We start from the raw sequence: 26,185 nt of genomic DNA on the forward strand, positions 1-26,185 counted from the left end.
CAACACCGATTTCCTCTAATAGTCTTTTTACCCCAATCTCCCCTTTGCATATCCCCTAGAAAGTGTGTGTTGGAATGTAAAAAGTAGAAGAATCTAGAGAATCATATAGATTAACAAAGTAATTATTATTTTAAAGGGGGGGGAGGGGAGACATTCCCCCTCCCCCCCCTCCCCCCCACTATTATTTTAAAAAGGCAGAGTTCCGGATCTCATTTTAGAAAGAACTAAATGATTGAGGTGATACGTTAAACTTGCCTTGAAATTGCTGCAGACTCAGTGAAGGTACCCCCTCTGCTGATGTTTGCTCAGGTCCAGCTATAATGAAGGAACAGCAACTATTCACAAGTCAGGGGACCTGCACTGGGGAAGTCCCATGCATCTGGCCTCATTCTACTTGGTATCAGACTTTGTGGGTTTGGGATGAACGGCAGTGCATTTTTATACTGCAGCTATTGTGCATGGGTGGTACAGGAAGAGACTGTTTGAGATTGGATGGACTGCTGATCAAGCAGGCTGCTTTGTCCTCGTGGTGTTAGGCTTCCAGTGCTATTGAAGCTACACTCATACAGGGAAAAGGAGAGTACCACACTTTGCTTTGTGCCTTGGAGAAGGGAGAAAGATGTCAGGAGATGAATCACCATTTCATAACTAGCTTGTGTGAAATATATAAAAGTTAGAACCTAACTGTTTCATTAAGCAGTTTCCCCAGGGAAAATCTTCAATCAAGGTCTAAAAAGTGAAATTCATATCTCATGAGTTCATAAAAGTCAATTTGTTCAAGTTCAACCAGATATGAAATAAATGTTTCCATTCAATATATTTTAAATTTTTTTCCAATCAATGTGTTATTTTTAAATTAAGCAGGAACAATGTCCTATTTTTGGTAATAGAATGCTGGATTCTCAGGAGTTGATTCTATAAAATAATTCAAATCAGAAGTGTTTATGTTTTACAGAGACTCTTGTTGGATCAGTGATGGGGGAGTAGTAGTGGATTCTAACCCAGAGCACAGCATCTCTCATCTGTGCAGGCATCTGCACTGGGAAGCTCCAACATACTGTGGAGCAAGTAACTGTTCCATGTATTCACAGGGAGAACTCTTCGGAGAGTGGGCCAAATGCTTAAGTAGTTTTATTCAGCATCTCTGATGCAGGGGCTGTTCATTATTTCTAAATGTTAAGGATTGGTTCACCGTACCTTGATGAAAACCTCACACTACCAACAGAACAGCACGTGGCTGAAACAGGAAGGAGATCACGAACATGATACCTACCCATGGAATAATAATAAAATAGCTGAACTTTGAGATGATGGAGGAATATTTTGGGGAAAGTAACCTCAAACCACACAACTGGCAGGAAATATCTCTCTTTAAACAATGTTAGTTATGAACTGTTGATGCTCCTCTACAAGAAGTTTTCCTCCCAGCAAGGACAGGCCCTGACAAGCTTAATAGGGTCATACAGCACTCTAATTGACTTAAATAAGTAGTTTATTGACTATAAAATGACTCTGTGACATCCTGATGTCATGAAAAGGAAATAAAGGATTGACTGATTGATCAGAGGGCCAAAGTCAATCTGACTCAACCACTTGCAAGGATGGTGTGCTTCAACTAAGGACAAAGCATTCCTTTGTAAGAGCTCTGCCACAAATTTGATCCTGAGCACTGTATTTACAGTATTTGGGAAATTAATGAGCTTAGACATCCTGATATTGGAACTCTACACAACAGTGGTAGTCAATTACTGGAAAGCATTAATCAGAGATGGAAAATCACAAATCTGTGGACCGGCTCTCTGCCACCACAGCAATCAATGTGTCAAACCTGGCTTAAAAGGAAAAATGAACGGTAGGTTAGGGATACGCATCACTGACTCCATTATGATGAACTCAGGATTTTTGTGGTGCTGAAGCCAATATGCACCCAAAGTGAAGGCTGGAAGAGTCTGTATATTTTCTCTTTGGGAATTAGATGCTATGTGGGTATCCCATGGATCATAAGACAGCACAATAAGTTGTTGATGCCTGACCAGTTGCTCTGCTAATATTTTCAGGCACGACTGTGGGGCCATCAGTAATTGGTGTGCGCTCAGGAAGTTAGGATCAAATGAAGTGCATGAGTAATATAAAGAAGCCAGAAAAGAACTAAAGAAGAGATTAGGAAAGCCAGGAGGGGTCATGGAAAGTGCTTGGCAAGTAGGATTAGGGTGAATCCTAAAGCAGTCTAAACATGCATCAGAACCAAAAGGGTAACTAGGGAAAGGGTGGGACCACTCAAGGATAAAGGTGGAACATTTACATGGATGCAGAGAATGTGAATGAGATACTTAATGAGTACTTTGCTTTAGTATTTACCAAGGAAAAGGATATGGAAGGCCTGGAGATCAGAGCTGAATGTCTAAATACATCAGGATGTTTAGAGGTCAAGGAGATGAGGTGTTGGGTCTCCTAATGAGTATTAAGGTGGATAAATCCCCAAGACCTGATGGATATTGAAGGAGGCAAGAGATGAGATTGCTGGGCCCTTGACCAGTATCTTCATGTCCTCTCTAGCACAGGCAAGGTCCCGAAGGACTGGCGGGTGGCTAATGTTGTACCTCAAGAAGAGAATAAGAGAAAATCCTGGGAACTATAGACCGGTGAGTCTCACATCAGTTGAAGGGAAATTGCTGGAGAAAGTTCTTAGGGATAGGGTATATGAGTATTTGGAAACCCATGACCTAATTAGGGTGAGCCAGCTTGTCTTTGTGCGTGGCAGGTTGGGCCTTACTAACTTGACTGAGTTTTTTGACAAAGTGACAAGAGGGATTGATAAGGGTAGGACAGTGGATGTTATCAACATAGATTTTAGTGAGGCGTTTGACGAAGTTCCTCATGGGAAGCTAATCCAGAAGATTAAGAGGCATGATGTCTGCAGTGAATTAGCTGTTTGGATTCAGAACTGACTTGCATTTTAAAGACAAAGGGTAGTGGTTGAAGGGATCTATTTGAGCTGGAGGTCTGTAATTAGTGTGTTCCACAGGGATCTGTGCTGGGACCTCTGCTGTTTGTGATGTATATAAATGACATGGATGAAAATATAGATGGGTGAGTTAGTAAATCTGCGGTTGATACCAAAATTGGTGGAGTTGTGGATAGTGTAGAAGACTGGCAAAGAATACAACACAGTATAGATCAACACACATAAAAGTTGCTGGTGAACGCAGCAGGCCAGGCAGCATCTCTAGGAAGAGGTACAGTCGACGTTTCAGGCCAAGGCCCTTTGTCAAGACCCGAAATATCGACTGTACCTCTTCCTAGAGATGCAGCCTGGCCTGCTGCGTTCACCAGCAACTTTTATGTGTGTTGCTTGAAATTCCAGCATCTGCAGATTTCCTCGTGTTTGTGACAATATAGATCAGTTGCAGGTATGGGCTGAGAAATGGCAGATGGAGTTTAACCCAGATAAATGTGAGGTGTTGCACCTCGGTAGGGCAAATACAAGGAGACAGTACACTGCTAAGGGTAAGGTCCTTAACAGTGTTGCTGAGCAGAGAGATCTTGGGGTCCAAGTTCATAGCTCCTTGAAAGTGGTTACACAGGTCAAAAAGGTAGTTGAGAAGGCTTATGGAATGGTTGCTTTCATTAGCTGAGGCATTGAGTTCAAAAGTCACAAGGTAATATTGCAACTTTCTAAAACCCTGGTTAGGCCACATCTGGAGTATTGCATACATTTCTGGTTGGAAGGATGTTAAGGCTTTGGAGAGGTTTACCAGGATGCTGCCTGGTTTAGAGGACATGTGTTATCACGGGAGGGTGGATAAGCTTGGGGTTTCTCTGAAGCACTGGAGGCTGAGGGAAGATCTGATAGAGGTTTACAAGATTATGGGAGGCGTAGATAGAGTGAACAGAGAATATCTGTTTCCCAGGATTGAAATCTCAAATACCAGGGGGCTAGTATTGAGGGTGAGAGGGGCTAGGCTCAAAGGGGATATGAGGGGTAAGTTTTTTTACTCAGAGAGTGGTGGATGCCTGGAATGCACTGCCTGGTTTGGTGGTAGAGGCAAATAACTAGAGACTTTTAAGAGACATTTGGATAGGCACATGGATGTAAGGAAGATACCGGGATATGGACATGACCTATGTAGGAGGGATTAGTGTTTGGGTGCTTTTGATTTTCTGAGCTGGTTTGGCACAACATTGTGGGTCGAATGGCCTGTTCCTGTGCTGTACTGTTCTATGTTTAGCTGTACCAATTATCAGATAGTGGGGGCTGTACACACTAATAATGTTCAAACACACTGGAACTTTGAAACATTATCATTTAAAAATATTAGATCTATCATCAGATACAGACAAAATAAATAACGTGCTATTCAAACAAAACACTTTCCAAGGTGAAATTATTTTAAAAGTAGTGGATTCCATCATAGAGCAGAACAGAACACAGCTCTCTAAGGACGGCACACAAATGCACATTTATCAAATACGATTCATAGCCCAGTTCCAGACTTTTATGTTAAATATGATTCACGGCATGGGATGGATTTCCCCCAGTACCATTCAGCTTTCCCAGAGCTCATTTATCATACAAGCAATTCAACGTGACCTTGCTGTCAAAGATGGTCTAACACACCACAAGTTTTTTGTTCATCTATGCAGCAAGGTTGTAATGAGGTCAAAAGCAAAGTCATCCTGGCTGAACCAATTGAAAATCAACGAGCAGATTATTGGTAAGTTCCACCTGATTTTATAGTTAACAACTCACCCCTTCACTTTACTGACAATTGAGAGTCCAATAACTCTGAAATCTGAGGCTTACTTGCCTATACTGATGCAAGTTTGTTACTGTAGGAAATGATTTTCCACACCACAAACATCTGAATCTGGAAATGAGCAATAACTTTGCACTTACGATGAATATCGTAAATTCTGTATGTAACCAGTAGTTTGTCATGTAAGGTCTCAATTACAAGAACATGTAAAGATTCACCACATCCTTTAACAGATACATACGCACTGCTATTAAGTCATGCAGTCTTACTTCCTTTAACTGTTGTATGCACATGGTTTTTTTCAGTCATGTAATCTAAATATGTATAATTATATCATCCTCAAGGGGAAGAGAGAAGTTGCAGTACTGGGCGTAAGCTGAATATAAAGGGAATCTAAGAAGGGGATATTAGATTTCTTGAATAATTCTTGCATGTTTATTTAAAAGGTAATACTGCTTTGACTTTACGAGTTTAACAGCTGTGCTGAGGCAATGACTGCTGTGAAGAGCAGTTGGTTTTTCAGTAAGTAACATGAATTTTCTTGTTCCACTTAATTTCTTTTGTGTTTCATTCTATCACAAATCTTCCTTTTTGCTTTTCCTCCTCCCCCACAGACACCCCAACTCTCGCTCCACTTCATAAAGCTCGTTTTACCGCTGTGTTCCAGTTCTAAGTAAAAATTTTTGATTTGAAACATTAACTCATTTTTCATACACAGAGGCTACCAGGCCTGCTAGGTTTCCAGCATTTTTAAAAGGAAACACATTCCTTGTGTTTTCTCTCTAATATGAATTTTTGTTTCATCTGATTTATCTGTAATGTCTGCAAACTGGCACTGTCCACAAAGGCCAAATATCCTTTCTGAATATTTGTTCAAAGCACCAGTAATTAAATAAAAGCACCTAAAATTTTATGTCTCAATTAACACCTCTAGCTATGTAGCTTATTGACCACTGCAATAAATGTGAGTTCACTGTGATTCTTGAAATTTTTTTAAAAATAAGGTCCACACTATTTTAAACAATCTTTCACACAACCACCAATGAATGACTGAATCTAACAAATTTACGTTTGCTATGAAGTTTCATCACTCTTTAAACAAGGCATTTTGCAATTAAAGGTTAAAAAGTGAATAAAAGGAGCAAGATGCAGAAAGCCTGGGTTTACTTACATGCCATTTAAATTGCTGCAGTTGATTGTACAAAGGAATAAAAATGTTCCTTATCGTTCTGAAAGCAATCCAGAAATAACATAAGTCCAGGAGACAGAAATCATCATAACCTTGGTCAAAGTTATGTTGACCCAATGATTACATCAATTCTTTTGCAGATTTTACATCATTCTATTTTAGTTCTAATCCTACCTGAAATCACTTTAGCTCTGGCTGAATGGCAGTCAACATCTCTCAGACACATTCATGTTGCTGTCCTATAATGTGATTAGCATGCTGTTGCAATGCTAACTTGACAGGAATTAAACTTGCAGGATTGGCTTCAACAGTGACTAGTCAACTGGAAATCTGACTGGAAAAGGCTTCTGGATCATACTATTCAGCACTTTGTTGTACCTAGATAATTTCCAGGACACTGAATGGAAAAGTGTGTTTCTCTTGGGCTTTAGTTGTCTCACAAGTTTTCAAACACTTCTGAAAGTGGTCTTTATTGTCATCGAAAAAGCATTGCAACTAGATTTCATATAGCCCAGGTTTAGTTTTTTTTATAAGTGCAACATGAAGAAGGTCAGATCATCTTTTTCTTCTGTTGAAAAATAAATCTGGACCATACTAATGAAACCCAAACTGATGTCTCATCCAAAAACCATCTCTGAGAACGTGGCATTGAAACGTCAACCTAGATTCAGTTTCTGAAGTTGCATATTAACTCATGTTCTGAGTCAGAAGCACGTGGCTTCAAATCTGCCCCAGCACACAGCTGCCCCATAAATGCAACCATGCATGGTGAAACTCTGCGATTCAGACAGAGAGCACAACCAAACACAGAAACATTCAATTGTGTGAGCAGAAGCAACAGAGTTATCTTTCCTAAGTCAGTGTGTCCACAAGAACACAGGCTGGATTGCTTAGTGCTGGTCCAAGACTAATCAATTTTGATATTTTAAGATAGCAAGGAGCAGCCTCAGCCTCTGGATCTGGTATAATTATATCATTTGACGGCAGTTACAGTCACAGAGTAGTACAGCATAGAAAATGGGATCTGCAGCCCCACTCATCCATGCCAACTGTGGTGTTTATCCTGTCTGACAACATTAGGCACTTTTCTCTCTCTGCTCCTTATCAAACCACCTGCTCAAATGCCTTTTATTAAATGCTGTGAATTGTATCATCCTCTGAAAGCTTGTCCCATCATACCGACCATCATTTGTGCCCTTAGATCTCTTTTTATTTTCTCCATTTTACCTTAAACCTGTGTCATTTAGCTTTAGACTTCCCCCACCCTAGGAACGAGTCTCAGTTTTCCTCTCTCCCCCTCATTATTTTATCAGTCTCTAAGGTCTTCCCTCAGACTCCTATATTCGAGTGAGAATAAATCTAGCCTATCCAATCTCTGCTGACAAGTACAATCCTCCATTGCGGGGGACATCCTGATCAATCCATTCTGCACTCGTCATATGTATCCTACGGAGTAGAAGCTGGAACTGTACACAATACTCCAGGTGTGTCCTGGCCAATGATTTGTAACATGTCAGTGCAACTCCTGCACACAAAGCTGATGAAAGCAAACATGCCAAATGCCTCCTTCACTGTCCTATCCAGCACTCTCAGGGAACTATGAATTTGCATCCCAGGGTTCCTCTGCACTGTACATCAATACGCCTGAGGTGCCTGCCATTTACTGTTAGTATCTGACCAGGTCATATCTGCAAGTGGATCACAAACTTCCTGTCTGAGAGGAAGCAGTACGTGAGACTAGGCAAGCATATCTCCACATCCTGCTCTGCCAGCACTGGTGCACCACAGGGGTGTCCTTCCTTCTCCTCTCCTCTCCTATTTTCTCCATACACCAATGACTGAACCTCCAGTAATCTATTAGATAAACTGATGAAGTTTATGGACGGCACCATTTTTATCAGACTAATCACCAGAGGTGATGAATCAAAGTAGCACCAGGAAGTAAACAAGCTAAAGTCCTGGTGCAATCACAACAACTTGGAGCTGAACTCACTCGAAGTCATCGAGATGCATATCAACTTTGTGAAAAATGAGTCTCCTCTCCACCCACTCATCATTAACAACACTACAGTTAGCATTGCTTCAACATTCAGATACCCGGACATCATTATTTCACAGGACCTCTTGTTGGATAATCACACACCTCTCCATTAACAAAAAGGTTTGTGAGAGGATGTGTTTCTTGTCACATCGAACATAGACATCTACAGCACATTACAGGCCCTTCGGTTCACAATGTTGTGCTGACTATGTAACCTACTCAAGAAACGGCCTAAAATTCCCTACTGCATAGCCCTCTATTTTTCTAAGCTCCATGTACCTATCTGAGTCTCTTAAAAGACCCCATTTTATCTGCCTCTACCACCTTCGCTGGCGATGCATTCCACGCACCCACCACTCTCTGTGTGAAAAACTTACCTCTGACATCCCCCTTGTACCCACTTCCAGGCACCTTAAAAGTATGTCCCCTTGTGCTAGCCATTTCAGCCCTAGGAAAAGGCCTCTGACTATCCACATGATCAATGCCTCTCATCATCTTATACACCTCTATCAGGTCACCTCTCATCCTCCGTTGCTCCAAGGAAAAAAGGCCAATTTCACTCATCCTATTCTCATAAGGGACGCTCTCCAAACCAGGCAACATCCTTGTAAATCTCCTCTGCACTCTCTCTATAGTATCCACAGTACTCCAAGTGGGGTCTAACTAAGTTCTTATATAGCTGTAACATTACCTCATGGCTCTTGAACTCAATCCCATGGTTGATGAAGGCCATCACACCATATCCCTTCTTAACAAAACTGCCAACCTGCGTAACAGCTTACAGTATCCTGTGGACATGGACCCCGAGATCTTAATGATTCACCACACTGCCAAGAGTCTTACCATTAATACTATATTCTGTCTTCAAATTTGACCTACTGAAATTAATCACTTCAGACTTATCTGGATTGAATGTCACCTGCCACTTCACAGCCCAGTTCTGCGTCCTATCAATGTTCCGGTGTAACCTCTGACAATCCTCCAGACTATCCACAACACTCACAACTTTTGTGTCATCAGCAAACTTACTAACCCACCCTTCTACTTCCTCCCCCAGGTCATTTATAAAAATCACAAACTGAAGAGGTCCCAGAACAGATGCCACTAGTCACCGACCTCCATGCAGAATATGACCCATCTACAACCACCCTTTGCCTTCTGCGGGCAAGCCAATTCTGGATCCACAAATCAAGGTCTCCTTGGATCCCATGCCTCCTTACTTTCTGAATGAGTCTTGCAGCCAGGGGAGGCAATACACTACCCTGGAATCGCTTTTGCTGCCACCCTAACTATCGAGTCCCCTCTGACTATTTCTCCGTTTGACTTCACCCTACCCTTCTGAGGCTCAGAGCCGACCTCAGTGCTATTGGTCTGGCTGCTGTTGCTGCCTTGCCCAGATAGGTGACCCCCCTCAGCAGTAAACTGTTGCTGAGGGAGATGGCCTGCCTTCCTTCTCCCTTTATCTTGTTCGGTGTTCACCCATCTACTCCCCGAATGCTGCACCTGCTCAAAAGTCAAATCTATCAATTGTTCTGCCTCCCAGATGATCCTAAGTCCATCCAACTCCAGCTCCTTAATGCAGTCTTTCAGGAGCTGGAGTTGGCTGCTCTTCCCACAGGTGTAGTCATCAGAGAGACCATCAGGTTCCATGAAATCCCACATCCCACAGGAAGAGCATTATCTGCCATCCTGTCTGCATGGTACAGTGGGCAACCAAGACCAACTCAGGAAAAACAAAAGAAAAAACTTACCCTCCTTACCTGTTTCTTTGGCCTCAGCCTCTTCTCATCAAAGCCTCTTGAGTCAAGCTCCTACTCTCACCACTGGCCTACTTCCACCAATGACCGCCCCACTTGTCCCTTCTGTTCTTCTATTTAATTCGCAGTACTCTGCTCCCTTCACTGATTGGGCCTCTGGAATGTCTGAGTGCTCGCAAAGCTCTCCTTTTATACAAGATTTGCTGACCTGCGAGTAACAGCGTCAAAGAGCAGTACTCCCTCCGCTGATTGGGCCTCCAAAGTGGTTTCCTGCAGTGGTTGGTAAAATTTCACCTTCGCCGGAATATATTCATCCAATTCTACACTGCCATCACAGAGAGCATCCTTATGTCATCCTCACAGCATCCTCTCACAATATGCAATAACTTCAGCGAACTGTCAGGACATTGGCTGCAGTCTACCATCATTGCAGGACTTGTATGTGTCCAGGTCAAAGAAGCAGGTAGGAAAAGTAATTGTGGACATTACCCACCCAACTACCTGCCTTTCCCAAAAGCTCTCTTCTGGAAAGTGCTATAGGGCTATTAAAATAAAAACTTCATCATCTTAAAAGTTTCTTTCCCCAAGCAGTTAATCTGAACATCTACTCTAGTTAACCTTCCCCCCATCTATTACCTCAGTCATTGCATCGCATTGTAAACACTTTTTATAATGTTTTATTTTGTGGTATTTACATGCTGGTATTTATGTATTTATGCACCTTTTATTCCATATCTGTACTTCTAAATTTATTTTATAGAATCTTTGTTTACTTGCTGAATTTGGATGTTTTTTGTTGCATGTCACCCCAACACATCACAACAATGTCCTAACATGTGTAAATGTACAGTACATGGCAGATAAGGTTGATCCTTGATCCTGACATCCAAAAATGTGTAACCTCACACTTGTGAGTTAAAATTTTAAAGGTCCTGTCTATATTCATATGTGAAATAACTTGCATGGAATGTCCAACATACAAGATAGATAGATAGATATACTTTATTGATCCTGAGGGAAATTGGGTTTTGTTATAGCCGCACCAACCAAGTATAGAGCATAAATATAGCAATACAAAAACCACAAACAATCAAACAACAAATATTGGTGTGGGTGGAGAATTGGTTAGCAGACAGGAAGCAAAGAGTGGGAATAAACGGGACCTTTTCAGAATGGCAGGCGGTGACTAGTGGGGTACCGCAAGGCTCAGTGCTGGGACCCCAGTTGTTTACAATATATATTAATGACTTGGATGAGGGAATTAAATGCAGCATCTCCAAGTTTGCGGATGACACGAAGCTGGGTGGCAGTGTTAGCAGTGAGGAGGATGCTAAGAGGATGCAGGGTGACTTGGATAGGTTGGGTGAGTGGGCAAATTCATGGCAGATGCAATTTAATGTGGATAAATGTGAAGTTATCCACTTTGGTGGCAAAAATAGGAAAACAGATTATTATCTGAATGGTGGCCGATTAGGAAAAGGGGAGGTGCAACGAGACCTGGGTGTCATTATACACCAGTCATTGAAAGTGGGCATGCAGATACAGCAGGCGGTGAAAAAGGCGAATGGTATGCTGGCATTTATAGCGAGAGGATTCGAGTACAGGAGCAGGGAGGTACTACTGCAGTTGTACAAGGCCTTGGTGAGACCACACCTGGAGTATTGTGTGCAGTTTTGGTCCCCTAATCTGAGGAAAGACATCTTTGCCATAGAGGGAGTACAAAGAAGGTTCACCAGATTGATTCCTGGGATGGCAGGACTTTCATATGAAGAAAGACTGGATGAATTGGGCTTGTACTCGTTGGAATTTAGAAGATTGAGGGGGGATCTGATTGAAACGTATAAGATCCTAAAGGGATTGGACAGGCTAGATGCGGGAAGATTGTTCCCGATGTTGGGGAACTCCAGAAGGAGGGGTCACAGTTTGAGGATAGAGGGGAAGCCTTTTAGGACCGAGATTAGGAAAAACTTCTTCACACAGAGAGTGGTGAATCTGTGGAATTCTCTGCCACAGGAAACTGTTGAGGCCAGTTCATTGGCTATATTTAAGAGGGAGTTAGATATGGCCCTTGTGGCTACGGGGGTCAGGGGGTATGGAGGGAAGGCTGGGGCGGGGTTCTGAGTTGGATGATCAGCCATGATCATAATAAATGGCGGTGCAGGCTTGAAGGGCCGAATGGCCTACTCCTGCACCTATTTTCTATGTTTCTATGTAAAATGCAAACTATGCCAGATGGAAAATAAGTCCAGGACCAGTCTATTTCAATCAGATCTTTCCAAAAGACAGGTAAATACTTTGCTAACAAATCCATATACCAAGACAAAAATTACCTGACAAATTTATTGCAAACTTGCACCAAATCAGGACTTAAAGTCTTTTACAAAAATACATTAATTATCCCAGGTTCTGCCTCTGTACCAGCAGTGCACATCAAAAGATAGATTGGAGGCTGTGAAGAGAGAATGTATATGTATACCTGAAATGAAGATCTATTCATCAAGAAAGGATTACTAGACTGGATCTCATTTTTTCCTCAAGTAGTCAGATAGTTAATCTACTGGATCTAAAATTATTAAAGGTTTTGGCAGAGTGATGGTGAATATTTCCATTCGTGGGAACATCATAACTAATATCATCAAAGAAAAAAACAACCAGGGCATCTAACATGAATGCAGAAGAAACTCTTTTCAAAGATCAATGAAAATATGGAACTCACCGTAATGCTTAAGTGAATAATAAAGATACATTAGTAGAGGAGGACGTGCAAGAGAGAATAATGAATAGAGGGTCATGCTGATAGATTAGGATAAGAAAGGCTGGGGGACACTGAAGTGAGGTATAAACCCTGAAACAAACTGTAAGGGCCAAATAGCCCATTTCAATACTACAATCCTATAGGTGCACAAGAGATGAAAATGCATCTTTTTTAGCACAAAAGCCCTTTGCAATTATGCACTAATTTTGAGAGATCAATGATTTCTCAATAAGATGCCCATTTAGAGATAGACTAATCAGAAATCAGTATCACATAGCACAAGGCAGACTGTTATAAAATTGACTGTGGAAAACTAACAAAAATGGCTGTTTAAAAAATAATGACAACAATTAGTTTCACTTCTACTGGCACTGACCCTTTTCACAGAACTAACTAGCTATATTCTAGTACAGGGGTGTAAAGGTCTAATTTGAATTTGTAAAAGATAATTTATATTCAACAAGCCCAAATCATGTTTTGTGTCAGTAACTGAAATAGTAGATACTGGAATGTTTATGACAATTAAATTAATGCCTGCGAGCCTCAGGCAACATCTCTGGAAAGAGAAATGGAATTAACATTTCAAGTTGAATACTTCTCATAAGAACCGAGAAAATGAGAAAAGTTATTTTCAGCAGCAGGAGGACGGGTGATGGACAGAAATAAACAGATCTCCCTGACAGGGTGAGTCCGGAGTAGGTCTGTGGGAAAACTGTAGAAGTATTCAGGTTACGAGGTTAATAAGGGGAGTTGTAAAGAAGAAAGAATACAAAGAAAGGAACGTAAAAGATGTGAAATGCACAACCCAGGCAATAATAATGACAGCAAAGAAACTGAGCCAAGATGACAGACTGGTCAATACTGATATCGATAAAGTGATAAATCTTAATTTGTAGAATTGTCTAGAGGACTGCAGGTTGCTGATCTGGATGATGTGGTGCTGTTCTTCCAGCTTACATTGGGCTTCATTATAATAGTACAGAAGTCTACAAACACATAGGTCAGAGTGGATGAAGAATTAAACTAGCAGGTGACAGGATACTTTAATTTATTTATCGAGGCCTGCCACCAACAACCCATCGATTTAACCCTAGCCTTGTCACCGAACAATTTACAATGACCAATTAAGCTACTAACCGATACATCTTTGGACTGTGGGAGGAAACTAGAGCACCCAGCAGAAATCCATGTGTTCAGGGGAAGGGGGTACAGACTCCATAAAGGTGACGTTGGATTTGAACCCCAAATTCCAATGTCACATTAACCAGTACGTAGGGTCACTCTTCAAAGAGGTCACCCAATTTGTATTTGGTTTCTTCAATGTTATATAGACCATATTGTGACCATTGACTACAGTACATTAGATTGGAAGATGTGCAGGTTAGTCGCTGCTTCAGGTGGAAGTATATTTTGGGTCACTGGATGGGATCTCTGATGTTGCATGGGGATATCTATGGATGGTATGCGTAGGCTTCCTGAGGCATTAAATGAGGTTACAGATGGAAGATAATTAACCAAGTACACTATTGACTTGGTTAAGCCATCTAAAGTAAATTGTTAATTGTTAATCAAGTGCAAAGCATTCAGCAAAATTGTTGAAGTAAGGTTATTCTTTGTGTGTAGAAGTCTAAATTGAACAGGAAGGTCTGTTTGGTCCCAGATAGTTGCAATCTTCTTGAGTGTTATTGGAACTGTGTTCATCCAGGCAAGTGGAGAGTACAGTATTTCCATCATTTGTCTGATATTTCTTGCAGATGGTAGAAGGGCTTTGCGTCTTAAGAGGACAAGTCAGTGTCCTCTGAACTGTCCTTGTAGACATAGTAATTATGTAGCTGTTACAGTTGGGTTTCTGGTCAATGGCAATCCACTTGATTTTGATGATTATGAGACTCAATGTCACTGAATAGCAAAGGAAGATAGTTTGACTCTCTCTTGTTGGAGATGGTCATTGCCTGGGACTGTTATATGCATTTACCTGCCTAAATGTCTTCAAAGCTTTACTGCAGCCTGACATAGACCAGTTCATTTGTTGAGGATTTGCAAATGGTATTAAATATCATGCAATCAGCAAACATCCCCACTTCTGACTTGATGCTAGGATGGTCTGGTTCAGAGACTATTAACAAAATCGTACCAAGTATTAACACCTTTACAAAATAAGGGGAAATAATATTGTATAAGATGTAAATTATTGCTCATCTCTAAAAGTTTTGAACCAAATGCAGGAAACCACAGGGATAAGAATCAAACAGGTCTTAATAACCTTGTAATTTTATACTTGAACAAATTTATTGGTAGGAAAGGTTTAGAAGCATATGGGCCAAATGTAGGCAAATGGTGCTGGCTCAGAAAGGCACTTTGGTTGGTATTGTCATATTAGGCTGTTTCAGCATACAAGTTTATGCATTTAAAACTATATGTCTTGAACTCTCTCTATTAAAATCTAACTCCTTGTGGCTTTCTGACCACTGCTCTATGGTTGTATTCTACACAATTGTTTCTGTGGGGAACGTGTCTCTTTCTCTTTATGAAGAACTCCAAACTGAAATTACAATCAATGAACTTGCCACAGAATTATCTTCACTGTCATTATATAAAAAGCAGCCAAAGGAAGAGACACTGACACCGTTGACTACAAGGAAAGCAAGTAGCAATCTGTACTTACCCATCACAGAGATTTATTAAAATTTGTTACCTTAAGCATATTTGTGTTGGTATGGACAAAAGTAATTGACATTAAAATGTTAATTATTATGAAAATAACTGAAACATCAATATTTAAAATGAAATTTCAGAGGCAACTAAAAATTATGAAAACTTGAAGAGGAAATTTGAAGGGTTTCTGAATAATGTTTTCCTGTCTGAGGAAGTATAATTTCACCACATGTTCTAACCAAGAATTGTAAAAATGGCAGCTACCAAAGCAAGAGGCAGCCCGCGTGCTTCCTGAAAGAGCAACACATAAACTGAATGGTTGATGCCTCCTTCCATGTTAATAGCTGTAGCATCCTTAAAAATTAAAACATTATTCCCACAGTACACAATCTGTCTGACTCCTCAAGTAAGTTTTATCATATCACTGGCTGAACACTACATGATGCTCAGTTCCTGCAATCTTTAATCTACAGCGGTAGCAGCATGTTACAAATTATCACTGGAGTTGCATGCTCATATGAGAACTGTTCTTTTCCAACCATAGGCTGCCTGTGACTCAGACTTGCATATCTGAGTCAGCTGAGCTCAGCAGCTCTCAGCCAAGCCAACAGATGAAATGTTATGCAGTAACATTACCCTCTAATTTTGGAGGGGTTGGGGGGAGTGAGTTTTGTCATTATCTGTCACTGATACAGTTTGCATTCTTAAGGAACTTCACAGCAATTAAGCTGAACTCCATAGAAAACCTTCACTGTAGCCTTATCAAAACTACCTTTTGTTTTAAAAATCTAAACCAAGTTCTGAGTCACTTCCAACACCCAGGTTATTACTGAGTCAGACCGTTAATGGCATGGCAACTAAGCTCTTAGAATATATTTAGCAACGTACAAAACAAGCACCAGTCCATTTATGTGATTGATGTATACTGAAGACAGAGACTGCAGACAATAGCAACACACGACCTGCTGGAGGAACTCTGTAGGTCAAACTGCATCTGTGGTGTGGGGGTGTACTGACGCTGGGTTGTGCATTTGCTCCACCTATGATAAATGACAATCACTTTCACCCTCTTGCATGGGTGGGATATCCAACAGACCATCTGCTCTTCAAGCCAGGCTGCACCCTCTGAAAGAGCTTTGGTTACAGGTTGATAACGATATAACATAGGGAGCAAGTCAAATGGCCTCTTGAGCCTGAATAGATACATGGCTGACTTGCCTTTAATCTTTTCTTTATTGTTTTATCCCCTTTAACCTTTGACCCTAATTATCTTTCTTGGCCTTCAATACATTCAGCACACATTTCTCTAGGGTCAAGAACACCAATGATTCATCATGTTCTTGAAAAAGAAATTCCTCCTCATCTGACAAAGATGGACAATCATTTACCTAGTTCTAGATCATTCCTGCTAGGGAAAGATTCATATGGCCTCTACCTTGTCAGTTTCTTCCAGAACTTCAAGTTTTTAAAGATTGCCATGACATTTATGCTCCCCTGATTCTTCACTCTCCATGCTGTCCTTGTCATTGAGTTTAAGATTTTCACCCCATGCTGGCCGTATATGTCTGGAACAGGAGGCCAATGTGATAAAGTCATATGAAATTTTTAGTTTATATAACTTAAAGTAACATCACACAGACGCTTAACTTCCATGGAGGCAACTTAATAAAACAACAAAATGAAGACAACGTGAAAAGCTGTAGTAGAAATACTATTTCTCATTTCCTTCCCTTAGTTGGATATGATTAGTATCCTAAAGTAACAGCATGAAGTTAGATTTGTGTTGCAGTTTTCCACAACAATTATGCATACATTGCAGGCATCTGACAGCATTCAATAGCCCCACTTAATGTGATGAACGCTCCTGTAGCTGAAAAGCATTTTGTGGAATCAGTGTTGATATACCACTTGGGGTGGCAGGGCAGCGTGGTGGTTCCCGCAATGCTTCACTGTACTAGCGACCTGGGTTTAATTCCCCTTGCTGCCTACGTTCTCCCAGTGACCGGGTGGGTTTCCTCTGGCTACTCTGGTTTCTTCCAACAGTCCAAGCGTGTACCAGTTGGTAGGTTAATTGATCAGTGCAAATTGTCCCGTGATTAGGCTAGAATTAAATTGGGGAATTGCTGGGTGGTGCAGCTTGAAGGGCCAGAGGGGTCTATCTCGTGCTGTATCTCAATAAATTAGATGAATATATAAAAAATTATGTTCCTAACCTCCTAAGTCAACCATGGTGGGAAGAAATGAAAGGCAATTTCCACAAGCAATAAAGAAATCCTCATTCCTATTAGGTTTCTAGTAGTGGATAAGCAAAGAGAGGAAGCCCTGTGATTTGCTACTTTGCTGGAATTGGTAGGGGTACCATATACTTTTCTCACATAGAATTGAATAGCCTCCTTTCAGGGAGTCCCCCAGGATTAAGGATGACTTGTTTTCACACCAGTTTTGTGGGTTGAGAGATGGCCAAGATGGCCTGGTGTGAACCACAGATGAGGCAGGAGCTGCCATACAGAGCAGGTAGTTTGTGAACTGGTGCTTTTTAAACAGGGTCTCTATGCTCAAAGCCCATCTAGCGATTCTTGATGCAATGTTACATCTCACCTTCAAGAAAGAAAAGCTGCCTTCTTAAGCCATATGCTGCATAACAGGAAACTCTCCATTCACTCAGCACACAGATTATTTCCGACCATAGGCAGCAAGTCCTGAAAATGTGCTCCCAGTTTTCCGGCAAAAGCTGCAAAATATTCTGTTAACCTTAATTAACTTGCTCTGCTGTTCCAACCGGATCATCAGTTGGCAAATTCTAAGGTCTTTCTGTCCATTATTTACTTCCTAACATTTATTCATTTCCATGTTTTGACCTTTCAAAATGTATTTCACTTGCTACTTTTCCATTTCCATTATCAATGTGGTTACATCTTTCTACAGTATACGTATTTCTTCCATATCATCGACTACACAGCCTAGAGAAAGGGCTTTCGGCCTAACTGGCCTATGCTGAATAAGATCATCATCACAGCTAGGTAATTACTGTTTTTTTGAGAGGATGAATTGCCTGTTGTGTCTGTGCTCAACTACATATCAATTAAATAAAAGCACACATGTGGGATATGGCTTTAACTGGTGTATTCACATTACAGCAAGAGAGAGAGAGAGAGAGAAAATGCACGTGCATAGACAACAACGCATGTATAGACAACAGATCAATATGTACTACTAAGGGAAGGGAGATCATTGCTCTAAAAGAAATACAAACGTGTAGATCCATACATTACACTTCCTCCTCCGTTAGGTTAATGCTACATAAAACTGTATATGTACAAAACATTATATTTCCCTTTCATAAACCCATATCCCAAATAAACATACTTTCACAATATCAGTCCATAACTAACTTCACAGTTCTAAAGGTTCAGTCTTTTGGGTGGCGCTCTGTTTCTTTCAGGATCATACCTCTGGACCTGTGGGGTGGCATTGGGTTTGTTAGGTGTCTTGTCTAAGATAATGTTCTTGGTTTCCAGTGTTACATTGCTGTCAGTGACATCATCACAGAGGTAAGTCTGGTCACTGTAATGTGTCCGTCTTGTTCAATGCAGTTGACTTAAGTATGTTCTTCGGTTGAGCATCCAGTATCTGGTCCACATGACGTCTCCATGTCAGAGCTCTCAACATCCACTGTGTACATCAGTGGTTCTTGTAGCTATCCTACCAGGTGTCCACTTGTCTTCTTGGTAATCACACACTATGACTTCTTGTCCAATCTCAAAGTTCCTTGCTGCTTCAGTTGGCAACTGGCTGAACTGTTCATTTTGTACTTCCCTCCAGAGGTCTGGTTTCAGGAGGTCTATGTGAGATCTCAGATTCCTGCTCATGAACAGCATTGCAGGCGTTTCGATTTGACATCACATGGGCAGAGTTCTGATACTCAAAAAGGAAGTTGTCCACCTTGTGCTGTAGAGGAATGTCCTCCTTGTCCATCGCCTTAATGGACTTCTCGAATGTTTGGATAAACCTTTCAGCTAACCCATTCATCGCTGGGTGGTGAGGAGCTGACTTGAAATGTCTGATGCCATTTGTCCTCATGAGCTGTCGGATTTCTTCTGATGTGTATTGTGGCCCGTTGTCACACACAATTTGTTCTGGTAAGCTGTTTCTGGTGAGGATAGTCCTCAGAGTGGAGACAGAGATTGTTGACTTCATTGGTATGACCTCTAGCCACTTTCCATAAACATCCCCAGCAATCAGAAATGTGGAGTTCGTGAATGGCCCGGCAAAGTCAATATGTACACTTTGCCATGGTGAAGACGGCAACTCCCACAGGCATAACTCTGCATGTGGGAGTGCATTTTGAATTTTTTGGCATCCCGAACAGCTTTTGGCCAAGTCTTTAATCTGTTTATCTATTCCACACCTTCTCATTAGCATTGAGCAGCTGTGACAGTCTCTGGTTAGTGCTACAGTTTGGGCTGCAGTTGTCTATTAATGCCACACTAAGAGCATTGATTGAATGCCCATCTACTTGGATTCTTCTCAACCATTCACATCTGAAAAATCCTGGCCCTTCACTTTTCAAAACATAAAGCTCTAACTGCTGTGTTTGGCCTCCATATGTCCCATTAACCTTCAGTTTGCCTTTGGGAGACATTTTTTTGCCTGTGTTGGTCTTTAGCATCACTGAGGTCTTTTCTAATGGTATCTTAGAAAACAGTCAGTTGTAGTCAGCCTCTGAAGTGATGGACAAAGTTGACCCACTGTCCAGTTCCATTTTCAGTTTTACACCAGACACATCTATTGTGATCCAGATGATTTTGTCATCTGATTCAGTGATACAATGTAATTCTGTGCATTACAGCTCACCATTGTCAGACTCTGTGTTGTCTGTTTCACATTTGGTCAGTTTATGCGTTTGCTTAGTTTTGTGTGTGAAACTCTTCACTCTGTGTGGTTTTTCTCTTTAGTGGTGCGTTTTGTCTCCCTTGAACATTCTCTCTATGTGACCTCATCTGTGACATTTTCTGCAGACTTTTTCTTTGAACCAACCATCATTTGCATTATGGGAGTATTTGCCACATCGATAACATTTTTGGCTTTTTGCATTATTCGGGGACATTTTGTGCATTTCACATTCTAACCTCCTTTTCTGTAGTTCTACTGCATCATTTGCTGCAGTCTTTAATGATATTGCAATAGTCAATGCCCATTCTAAGGTTAGTTCTCTTTCTGCCAGTAGCCTCTTTTGAGTGCTTTGACTATGCATACCACATATAAACCTGTCCCTTAATGCATCAGAAAGTCCATCTCTAAAGTCACAATACTAGGAAAGTTTGCTCAGTTCTGTAATGTATTCAGAAAGGCTTTCATCTTCTGACTGGATCCTTTTGTAAAATCTTAAATCTCTTAGTTATTACCATCGGTTCAGGGCTCAAGTGATTTTGTAAAATTGTAACAATTTCATTGAACGTGTTGCCTGCTGGCTTTTCAGGGGTTACTAGGTTGCATAAGAGACTGCACGTCCTTACACCCATCAAGTTAAGAAGTGTAGGGGCTTTCTTTTGCTCCTTCATGTTGTTTGCTTTACAATACAGTTCAGCCCTCTCAATATACAACTCGCAGCCTTCATTAGCTATATCAAATTTGTCAACTTTCACAACTGAAGCCATTACCACATTATTTTCATTTTAAATTCAGCTCTTCTTTTACTGTTACTATGCACTGTACTCACATGTTTGTTGGCATCTGTGGCGGCCTTCTTGTGCTGTTTAATTCTCACCGGTTCATTCCGTAACTGTCAGTGCGGTTGGTGATATTCTCTGACATTCAGGTTTGTACACGTCGCCAATTTGTTGTGTCTGTGCACAACTACATATCAATTAAATAAAAGCATGCATGTGGGGGATGGCTTTAACTGGTTTATTCACATTGCACCGAGAGCTCATTGCTCTAAAAGAAATAGATCCATACATTACATTGCCCTCATTTAGTTCATACCCCTTTAGACATGGGGTTCCCAACCTTTTTTTATGCCATGGAACAGTACCATTAACTGAGGGGTCCATGGACCTGAGGTTGAAAATCCCTACTCTAAACCTTTGCTCTTCACATACACGTCCAAGTGCCTTTAAAATATTATTAATGTCCCTGCCTCAATTGCTTCCTCTGGTTCTCACTCCATACTGATCAATCTCCAGGTGAAAAAGTTGTGCTCAATTTCAATTAAACCTCTTCCCTCTCACGTAGACAAATGCTCACTAGTTCTCGATTCCTCAACTTGATTCTTTTTACATTACATGTCAATGATTTGGATGATGGAATTGATGGCTTTGTGGACGATCTGAAGATAGTTGGAGGGACAAGTAATGTTGAGGAAGCAGGGAGTCCACAGAAGGACATATATTGGGAGAATGGGCCGAGAGGTGGCAGGTGAAATATAGTAAAAGGGAAGTGCATGGTCATGCACTTTGGCAGAAGGAATAAAGGAATAGATTATTTTCTAAATGAGAAAATTGAAAAATCAGAAATGCAAAGGGATTTGGAAGTCCTTGTACAGGATTCTTTAAAGATTAACCTGCAGATTGACTTGGTGGTAAGGAAGGCAAATTCATTTCGAGAAGACTAGAACCTAAGAACAATGATGCAATGCTGAACCTTTATAAGATTTTATAAGGCTTTGGTCAGACTGCACTTGGAGAATTGTGTACAGTTTTGGGCCCCTTATCTATGAAAAGATGTGCTGGCATTGGAGAGGGTCCAAAGGTGATCCACAAGATTGTTTCTCAAAATTCAAAGTAAAATTATTATCAGAGTACATACATGTCACCACATACAACCCTGGGTATGAAGGGATTAATATATAAAGAACACTTGATTCGCCAGGGCATCAAAGGTTATCGGGAGAAATGAAAGGGGTTGAGAGAAACAATAAACCAGCCAAAATGGCAGACTCAATGGATCAAATGGACTGATTCTGCTCCTGTGTCTTATGTTTTTATGGTCTAAAAAAGATTTGTATTAGCTTTATTTGTCACATACAGTGAAATGTGTCATTTGCGTCAATCAAATTAGTGAGGATTGTGATGGGCAGCCTGCAAATGTCACCACACTTCTGAGCCAACGTAGCAAGCCCAGAACTCTAACCATTCATCCTTGGACTGTGGGAGGACCTGGAGAAAACCACGCAGTCATGGGGAGAGCGTACAAACTTCTTACGGACAGCAGCAAGAATGAAACCCTGCGACCGGCACTCTAAAGCGTTTGCACTGACTGCCACATTGCCATGCCACCCCAGTTTCCTGCGCATTCACTCTATCTGTGCCCCTCATAATTTTTAAACACACATTCTATTGACTACATTTAACCATTTGTGAAAAATTAAAACCCATACTTTATTCTGTCTCCACAGACAGGTTACTCTTTTTGTTCTTTAATTGGCTCCACTCTTCATTTCTGTCTTGCCCTTCGCATGTTCTTTTTGTTTCACAACATCCTTTAAGCTTTCCTTGATTTTCCCATGCCCTTTCTTTTTATGTTTCCTCTGCTTTTACCACTGTATTTTCCATACTCACGTAGGCTTTCAACAATATTTTGCTCTTGCAATGTGATAATAAGTTTTCTTTTATGCTTTATCCTATTCTATATCCATATGCTCCTTAACAGACAGAGGGTTAAAAATTTAGGAACTTCATCTTTTACTTTGTGGGAACCTACTTGTTCTGAACATTAACAACAGGAATTCTGCAGATGCTGGAAAATCAAGCAACATACATCAAAGTTGCTGGTGAATGCAGCAGGCCAAGCAGCATCTATAGGAAGAGGCGCAGTCGACGTTTCAGGCCGAGACCCTTCGTCAGGACATTATGTTCTGAACATTATTACTTTTTGAATGCTTTGCTTTGATTTACTTTCTAATTACTATTTTTAATCCACTTTGACTCACTCACATCTCAGGGTTGTAACATTAGGGCTTCCTCATTTGAAAACTTTGATCCTGGCCTGTTGCTGTTCTTACACAGTCATGCTAAATCCAAAAAATGAAATGATACCCCTTCCATCTGCATCAGTTCATTCACTGAAATTTAGTACACAACCACCACCATTCCTTGGAGCTGATAAAAATAAAGTAATAGCTGACAAACTGTAAACTTATTTTAAGAATTTAGGCCTTCCAGATCTTTCACAATTTTATCTCATTTTTTATTACAGTAGTTTAAACTCCAGAATTAGTAACCAATTATTTTAGCATTTCTGAGATAGTTTGGCTGCCAAAGTGCCCTTATATCTCCCTACAACTCCTTTGAGACATACAGCACATGTCCATTAGTTTCTCAGTACATATACCTCTGAAGAGTGGAAGACAACAGAATATCTACTGAGGTGACTCAGGCACACTAAGTGTCCATTTACAGGCTGCTGAATCTTAGCACGAGTTGAGACTGCTTGGCTAAACTGCCAGTCTAGCATCAACTGAGCAATGGGTGTTATTGTGAAGGAGGAATAGCATTAACACCTCAGTGCCTGGTTGATGCCAGAGAGCCAGGCTTTTTCTCCATCCATGAGAGGAAGTAACTCATTGGAGGAGACAAAGCCATTTTCATGGGTCTTGGATTCTAGGGGAAAAAAACACACTGCAACATTCTGGGGTCTCTTAATTCCCTAGTTTTTCCTCTTCTTCGGACTCTGCACAGATGTTAGACACAAAGGACAAGGTGGCCAAATCACCTGAGGATCTGGTGTGCAGTCTTTGCTGTGGTAAAAGTTCTCAAAAAACTATCTATTATTTTGCCATTTTTTTTAATGCAGTGCATTAAAAAATCTTGACTCTGACATACTGTCCAAGTTTGTGCGCAGCCATGGAGACTCAAGAGACTGTAGATGCTGGAATCTGGAGCAACAAACCATCTGTTGGAGCAACTCGGCCGGTCAAGCATCATCTGTGGGAGGAAATTAATAGTCAATGTTTCAGGCCAAACCCCCGCATCAGGATCAGGGTTTCAACCCAAAACATCAACAATTCCTTTCCTTTCACAGATGCTGGGTGATCTGCTGATTTTTTCCAGCAGATTGCTTGTTGTGCACAATTATTCCTGGCAAGATGTTCACTCAAAACATTCTAGATTTCCACTCACTTACCTGCATATGACATGCCCTTGATGTTGTCGTCTACATTCTGCGACACGACTGGCTTTCCATTCATGAGATGCTTCATGGACCATGGTGAAGCAATATTCAGATTAGATTTGGCAAGTGCCAGACAATGAACATGTAGTTTTGAAGAATTTAATCATCCACCTTAAACATTCAATGGGATTACTTTTGCCAGGTCCCTCTACCAGGAAGTCTCTGACCATAAACTCAGCTGGATCTGCCACATAAGTATCTCCTTGGTTGAACAAGAGACTGCTAATGCTGAAATTTAGAGCAAAAAAAAACAAGCTGCTGGGTACAGTGCAATGAAATACTCTTCACTGGTCTGGTCAAGCACAGCTAACCATACTCAAAAATCTCAACACTATCAACAAAGCGGGCTGCTTTTTGGTAACCCAACCACCAATCTAAACATGAATGTGTCGCATGGGAATAAACGGGGAGAACAAATCTGATAGCAATGCTCTGTCAAGAAATGGCATGGACCTGATGGATGAAAAGACTTCCTCTGTCTCATTGAGTAACAAAGTTATTTACCTTGGCTGCACAAGAGACTATAGCTGATGTAATCTGAAGCAAAAAAAAAAAAATCCAAGCTGCTGGAAGAGCTTAGCAGCTCAGGCAGCACCTGTGGAAGTAAAGGGATAGTTAATTGTTTGGGTTGAGGCCCTGCATCAGGACTCAACCCAGTTCTGATGGTCATGATCCAAAACGTCAACTATCCCTCTGACCGCCTGGTCCTCTGAGTCCCTCCAGAAGCTTGTGTTATTGATTTATCTTGGCTCTTCTGACAGCACCATCTAAACCGATGATCTCCGGCACCCAGAGTAATGCACATGCAAACACTACCAACTACAGGTTCTCCTCCTGACAAGGAAATTTATTGACCTTCCTAACAGCTGGGACCGGGACCTAGAACTCTCTCCCCAATGCTATTGTGGGAATCCCTTCACCAGAAGGACTGGATTGGGTCAAGGATGGGGAAGACCATCATGTTCTTGAGGAGAATCAGGAAATGACAATAAATTCTGTCATTTGCAGTGATGACCACATCATCAGGAACGAAGAAAACCAGATGTCACCATCCTTCACCTACCTGTGTAGGTCCCTCCCGCCTTCCCTCACAGCTGCTCTCAGAGAGAATTCATCAGAAACCAGCTCAGGAGTTGTCCTTTCACTCCTTAGAACCTGACTGATACGTAGCCTCATGCAAACCAATTGTGATCCGGATCTTAACCATCAGGACTGGGTTGAGTCTGGATACAGGATCTCAACCTGAAATGTCAACTGTCCCTTTACCTCCAAGGATGCTGTCTAACCCACTGAGATCCCCCAGCAGCTTGTTTTTGCTTTTTGCTCCAGATTCCAACATCTGCAGTCATTTGTTCAGCCAAGGTGAAGCCAAATCACCTAGCTTTCTTCAATAATCCTCCAAACCATCACTATTGGCCCCTTCAACGAAGATATATAGCTCACTCCAGTTCAGCTTTGGAAAATGCATTTGTCCCAGTATCCTCAAGCTCATTGTGAGTAAATGCCTTCCCTGATTAACCTAGATGTCATTTTAAGATCAAGTACAATTGTTGTGGATCCCCCAATCAGAAGAAATAGCTTCTGTCTACGTACTCCATTGTATCACTTTATCTCAGTAGTCCACTTTAACTTCAAAGGAATATAATTGAGCTTTTATAATATACCCTGATACTTAGAATCAAATAATTCTTCTTCTAAATCCTAGGAAGTGCACTTGGAGCTTATATAGCAAAGTTATTAAAGTAGCGACTTGCTTAAGCACAGGGGAGAATAGTTCCCAATGACAGAAATCACTTACATGCATCTTGTCTAAAGTTGAAATGTCAATCAGGCATGGCAGACCACAGGCTTTAGACACAA

At 41.1% G+C, this 26,185-nt stretch overlaps 3 long non-coding RNA genes across 3 annotated transcripts in view; 2 read left to right on the forward strand and 1 right to left on the reverse strand.

Annotated features, from left to right (window-relative positions):
- Positions 1-6,815, reverse strand: part of LOC134346783 (uncharacterized) — a 50,293-nt gene extending 43,478 nt beyond the window's left edge. Inside the window, exons 1-2 of the long non-coding RNA XR_010018027.1 lie at positions 6,121-6,815; positions 5,929-5,986 (exon numbers count right to left, since the gene is read on the reverse strand). This is a non-coding gene — a long non-coding RNA (uncharacterized LOC134346783). The remainder of the gene's footprint in view (positions 1-5,928; positions 5,987-6,120) is intronic.
- LOC134346794 (uncharacterized) overlaps positions 1-26,185 on the forward strand; it is a 153,000-nt gene that overhangs the window by 86,915 nt on the left and 39,900 nt on the right. The gene's annotated exons all lie outside the window — the stretch shown is intronic.
- Positions 4,645-26,185, forward strand: part of LOC134346789 (uncharacterized) — a 45,568-nt gene continuing 24,027 nt past the window's right edge. Inside the window, exons 1-2 of the long non-coding RNA XR_010018031.1 lie at positions 4,645-4,715; positions 5,204-5,279. This is a non-coding gene — a long non-coding RNA (uncharacterized LOC134346789). The remainder of the gene's footprint in view (positions 4,716-5,203; positions 5,280-26,185) is intronic.

This window comes from Mobula hypostoma, chromosome 1 (assembly GCF_963921235.1).
Source record: "Mobula hypostoma chromosome 1, sMobHyp1.1, whole genome shotgun sequence".
Lineage (NCBI taxonomy): Eukaryota > Metazoa > Chordata > Chondrichthyes > Myliobatiformes > Myliobatidae > Mobula > Mobula hypostoma.